Raw genomic sequence first — 6,318 nt, forward strand, 5'->3', positions numbered from 1 at the left:
TATGCTTTTACTTTCATAGAGTAGTTTCTTGATAGGAAAAAGCTATAGGTTGCTAAAACTCTTTTGGGATAGGGGTTTCACACTAGAACAACCATAGTTGCACATCTAGATAGCTTATTTAGTTTAAATTTTGTGCAAACTAATTGGAGCCATAGGTCTAAATTTTTTAGAGTGTCTAATTCACCCCCTCCCCCTCTTAGGTTAGAGCACCCGATCCTTACAAAGAAACATAGCCTACTTGATTTATTCAAGTCTACGGACATGGAAACTGCAATCTCTTTCAAATGTGTAGAATTAGGATGAGCACAAAGGAAACCAGATAATATTCGCAAATTTTATGCATTTTGTAGAATCAGGATGAGCTCCCAGGCTCTCAGGTGCTAATGACAAGAAGGTGAGAACGGACCGCACGATCTTGGACAGGGGTTGTTCGGATCTGCAATTTGGAATGAAGGTCAACGATTATACACCGCAGATAAAAAGGAAAGACCATAAGAGAAAAACCAAGATATTCCTACAATAGTTAACTGTAAGAAAATTATTCATGGGTTTGAAGTAACTAGTGAAGATGTACGTGCCACAGACTATTTAATTTATCTTACATCAAGCAAAGATGTTATTTATTTTCCTTTCAAAAATAATACACATCTTTTTTTTCCTTCCATAAAACAATGATGTCAATTATTATCCTTCCAAAACAAATAATGACACGAATTATGGGTGAATGCATGTGCAAAGAAAAGTAAAGTGTGCGCCAAAGTAAAATAATACGCGGGTACAAGAGGTGGGTATAGCAAATTGCTGGTGTAAAAAGTATTAGCATTTCGATAGAAATATTTTCCTTTTATCAAAAAAGGGTCTCCACCTCTTTTCGTCAAACCTTTTGGCCTGACAAGTGGGACCTCCGTGAGGGGTACCGTGGGTCTAATTTTAGTGAGAAAATAAGAGTTTCAATTATTTTAACTTTTATAGTATATATAGATATACTCCCTCTGTCTTGAAATATAGGGCATTCTAGAGTTCAAATTTTGTACTAAAATGTAAGGCATCATTGGTTGAGAGTGGACCAAACCATCTTAATTGTGCATTGTTTCCGGGTCTTTCCAAATAGAAAGACGTGCATGCAGACATGTAGGGGAGGTGTATGGGAAAGGGCATGCCACTTTAATTAGCACATATTTAATTACCCAAATAGAGTCCCAATGCTTAATAATTAGGGGTAGTAGAGTCTTTTCTATACAGCCATAATATGTCCTGAAAACTCCAGAACACCTTATATTTGGGGACGGATGGAGTAGATAGATAGAAACATGTTTCATCTTTAAATAAATCTTTTATTTTGCCTCCAGCAATTTTGTGAAATCTCAGATAGTGTTGCAGCCTTACAGGCGAAGTGGACAGCAGATAGGGAATTTGCAGTCTCAGTTTTTCCTAAACAAAATGTGAATCAAGATAGCTAAGTTGGTTAGATTTTTTTTTCGCAGAAAGAATCTGAAAAATAAATCATTCCCTTTTTCCCTCGCTAGCTCAAGGTATCACCGGATCAGGAGAGTATTCAGTACTTACCATTAACGCCGCAAGATGCCCGTGCTCCGCCCTCGCTACCTGCAGTAAGGCTGCTGCTGATGACAAGGACCAATAAGCTGAGGACGACAATCATCAGGCAAACGCATGTGTTTGGTGACATTATTGCTGTTCTGCGGTGTGGTCCGGCGAGCTGGAGAGGGCACAAGTTAGCAACCAAAGCGAGCACTTGGCATGGCAGACTGGGCGTGCCTAAATAATAGCGCTCCACAGCATCTACACAAAAGCTCACCTATACAGGAGTTTTCGATCAAACTGTGGACTGGTCTTTTAATAGGATATGCGGAGGAAGCTGCATCCGGTCAGTCAGCTCGCCATCTCTTGCACAGTTGCACGGGTCAAGTCTGTGTTGTCATCTCCAATGATATAATGCCCACTTACAGCAAAGAACAGTCAAAGTAAAATAATGCACGTGCCTGAATGACCTTAAAATTTCTTACGGCCGGCATAAGCAATAATAATGGCGGTCACCAGTCAAAGTCCACAATAGCTCTTGTACCCGGTTCTTGATTCGTTCACGCTTTGAAAAAGCATTCCATTCACGTCATTCTCACAAGCCTTGACTACTACTTTGTTCCTACTACTCAAAGCAATCAGTCAATCGCGGGAGACAAGTCGTGGCCATAGCTTTCTACAGTACTTATCCCGTCCTTATTTTTCCTATTTTAATATAGCGGCAGACTATCTATATATGAACATATGCGCAACCATGAGAAATCACAACTCAAAGTCTCGTCCACACATCTACCACTCCCAGAAAATGAGGAGGTCCTGACGGCCGCCTTGCTCTAGGATATGGCTCCTCTAGGAACTCTGAGGTCGTCAGTGCTCCTGGCCACTGTCCTACTCTTGTCCTTTCTCTTGAGCTTCCTGGCCCTTGCCTCATCACTTTTTTTTTCGCGACCGTACCTGGGCATGTTTTTCATTAAGAAGAGATTAGGAAAAAATTACAAAAAGGATCGGTATCCAGAGATTGGACAGCGGTCCTATGATTTATAGTTCACACGACTCTATTACCCTGTCCGAATTTCGCGACCGGATGGGGCTACTGGCGGAGAAAACAGAGTTTCTAACTGCCTAAAACCTGCCTGAGACCACACTGTGATCTCATCATAAACACGAGCTACGACTTCCTGGAACGTTCGCACCTGACGATCAAAAGTTCTATCGTTCCTCTCTTTCCACAGAAGCCAAGAGATTAGGACCACTAACGAATCAAAGCCACGGCGTCCAGATTTCGGTATTAGTCTCCGGGCGCGAGACCACCAGTCCAGGAAACGATTGGACTGAAACTACTGAAGCACCCCTTCATGGCCAATCCTGCGCATAACCTGGAACCAGACCTCTCGAGAGAAAGGGCATGAAAGTAGAAGGTGATCGACGGTTTCAGAAGATTGATCACAGAGCGCGCAGACGTCGTCATCTTGCAGACCATGCCTCTTGCACCGAGCAGCAGTCCAGCATCTGTCGTGGAGGACGAGCCAAATGAAAAATTTGCACTTTGCCGGGGCTCGGGCTTTGCGAAGCAGTTTGGCCCCCTCCACCGGATGCTGACCGATGAAGAAAGCCAAATAAGCCGATTTGGTGGAAAATACCCTGTCCGCCGTCCATCGCCAGCAAATCTTGTCCGGTTGATCCTGGAGGAGCTGGATCTGTTTGACACGGTCCCAAATTTGGAGGTAATCCAACAGAACCTGCACGGTGAGCGCCCCTGAAATATCAGAAATCCACTGATCGTTGTGCAAAGCCTCCGCGACCGTCCGTTGCTGTTTGACGCGAGTGGCAACAACCTTACATAAGCAGGGTGCCAGATCAAGCAAAGATTGGCCCTGCAACCAGCGGTCCGACCAGAACAACGCCTTACGACCATCTCCAAGCTCAACATAAATTGAGGCCTGAAACATTGCCTCCACAATGTGTTCAACCTTGTCAGGAAGCTCAAGCCAAGGCCTCTGGTCGTCAGTCCTCCTTAGCCACAGCCAACGCATCCGCAGGGCGTAACCAAATTTTTGCAAATCAATAATTCCTAAACCTCCGAGCTGTAGCGGTCTGCATACCCATGGCCAAGCTAGCAAGCAGTGACCCCCTTTCGTATCGCCACTCCCTTTCCACAGAAAATTTCTTCTACAATTGTCAATGCACTTGATCACCCAGGGAGAAAGATTGATAGCAAGGGCGGTATGTGTGGGAATGGCAGAAAGCGTGCTCTTGATTAGCACAGCTCGACCGGCCTTGGTTAAGAACCTGGCCTTCCAGGTTTGAAGACGATTTGCAACTTTGTCCACCAAAGGTTGAAGATCATCCTTCGTGAGACACTTTAAACCCAAGGGTATGCCTAAATAGCATATAGGGAAGGGCTCGATTTTTGCTGGGAAGTGAGTGAGTAACATCACCGTGGACTCCAGATTGCAGCGGATAGGAGACACCAAACATTTTGACATGTTGGTCTTTAGCCCCGAAGCTCCCGTAAAAATATCCAGAATTGTTTTTAGCATTGTGAGGTCTTGCTGATTTGCCGCGAGGAAGACCACCACATCGTCAGCATACAAGAATACCCTCTCCTTCATCTTGCAGTGTAGCGACCTTAGAAAACCCAAGTTGTCAGCAAGCTTGATTAAGGCATTTAATGTTTCCATGACAATGACAAACAGGAGGGGGGACAAGGGATCTCCCTGCGTAGGCCCCTTGCATGACAAATCCTTCTACCCAACGATCCATTTAGGATGACCCTCGTGCTTGCCGAGGAGAGGAGGAGAGCAATCCAATCGATCCAACGTCTCGAGAAGCCGAGATGTTGCAGCAGACCCAAGAGGAAACACCAATTTACCGTATCGAAAGCCTTAGCAATATCCACCTTGATAAGTGCACTTGGGATTTTTGCACGGTGTAGCAATTTGGCACTTAATTGAACCGCCCTGTAATTCTCATGAATGAGCCTTGATTGGATGAAAGCGCTCTGATTATGTTTTACCAGTTCTTGCATGTGAGGGCCCAAGCGGCGTGCAAGCACCTTGCCAATAGTTTGGCGAAGCTGTGGATGAGGCTGATAGGCCGGTACTCGCCTATACCTGACGGTGCAAGCTTCTTGGGGAGTAGTACCATACAGGCCTGATTCACGAGGTAGAAACTACGTCCATCAAGCGACCACAGAGCATGAAACGCTCTTAAAATGTCTCCTTTGACGATCGGCCAGGCTGTTTTATAGAATAAACCCGTGAACCCATCGGGCCCTGGCGCCTTGTCTGAAGGCATGTCCGCGATCGCCTGCCAGATCTCGTCTTCGGTAAAGCACTGGTCCAGCTATGAATCCTGAAGAGTTTTTAAATCTAGCTGGTCCAGATTGATGTGGACCGACCGGTTACCTCTTGTGCCCAGGATAGCATTAAAATGACCGAAAACAGCTTCCGCCATCTCATCGTCCTTAGAGAGGATAGCATCAGACGTGCAAAGGTTGTGTATATAATTTTTGCGACTCCTATGACAGGCCTGAAGGTGGAAAAACTTGGTAGCGTCGCCTTCAGCCAGGTACGTGATGCGAGCTCGTTGGCGGACCAAAGTTCTTTGGAGAGAAGCCAGTCCTAGAGAGCAAAGTTTGGCCTTCCTCCGTAGAGCCAACTCGTGCACGGCTAGCTGTCTATGGTCCTGGGCGGAGTCCAGGCGGAGAACAATTTCTTTGGCAATCGCAAGTTGTAAGCGTATGGACCCGATCCTTTTCGCGCTCCAGCTTTTCAGAGCCTTTGCCAAGTTCCGCAGCTTAAAATCGAGGCACCTGAAAGTGTCGACCGTCGCGTGCGCCCAAGGCAAAGGAGCATTCCAGGTCTCCTCAACCACCTGTAAGAAACCATCACATTTGGTCTAGAAATTTTCGAAGCGGAAACGCTTGAGGTGAGGAAGAGTGCAGTCCGTTCTGAGTAGAAGTGGTGCATGATCGGAGCACTCGGACGCCAAATCCGAAAGGGCGTGGTCAGGGAAATCGGCCACCCAGTCCTCGCAGGCAAAGACGCGGTCAAGCCGCTCGAGCGTCGACCTGGCGCGCTCATTTGACCAGGTGAAATGGCGACCAAAGAGATGTAGTTCCTGGAGGTCCATGTCATCCAGGAAGCAACGGAAAGCATTCATCATGCGCCGGTTAAGCCGTCCATTGTTTTTGTCCTGGGCCTGATAAATGAGGTTAAAATCACCGCAAAGGAGCCACATGCCTGGACATGCCGCGCGCACGTCCTTGAGCTCGTCCAGGAAGAGCAGCTTCTCCTGATCGGATTGTGGTCCGTAGACACAGGTATACCACCAGGTCAAGTTGGATTGGAGCAACTTGAGTTTCACCATCAGACAAAACGACCGAACTACCGGAGAAGTAACAGCCCATGTATCACGTCTCCAGGCAAGAAGGATGCCTCCGCAAGTATTCGCCGCTGGCTTAAACACGAAATCAAAATGGGCACCACAAGTCTCCAGAACTACAGACTCGGTGCAATCTTGGAGCTTCGTTTCCTGTAGAGAGAGGAGGGAGATGTTTTCTTGATCAACTAACTCCCGCACCACGTTGCGCCGAGCACGAGAATTCAAGCCACGCACATTCCAAATCAAACAGTTTTCACCTAACATGGATAACAAGTTGTGCGACCAGTCATACAGGAACGACAAGGTTAGGACACCATCATTGGTGTAACCACCTCAGTTGCCAAAGCGCCCATTCCAGAAGGCAGGAGCACGTCAAGAGCTTCACAATGCGCG

The 6,318-nt window shown here is 46.6% G+C and overlaps 1 long non-coding RNA gene across 1 annotated transcript; it reads right to left on the reverse strand.

Moving 5' to 3' along the window:
- Nucleotides 1-262: 262 nt before the first annotated feature.
- On the reverse strand, nucleotides 263-1,810 carry LOC120670674. The gene is made up of 2 exons (XR_005673291.1): nucleotides 1,567-1,810; nucleotides 263-436 (listed from the first exon to the last, which is right to left on the reverse strand). It is a non-coding gene; the product is annotated as an uncharacterized LOC120670674 (long non-coding RNA).
- Between the last annotated feature and the right edge of the window lie 4,508 nt (nucleotides 1,811-6,318).

This window comes from Panicum virgatum, chromosome 4N, assembly GCF_016808335.1.
Source record: "Panicum virgatum strain AP13 chromosome 4N, P.virgatum_v5, whole genome shotgun sequence".
In the NCBI taxonomy this organism is placed as follows: domain Eukaryota; kingdom Viridiplantae; phylum Streptophyta; class Magnoliopsida; order Poales; family Poaceae; genus Panicum; species Panicum virgatum.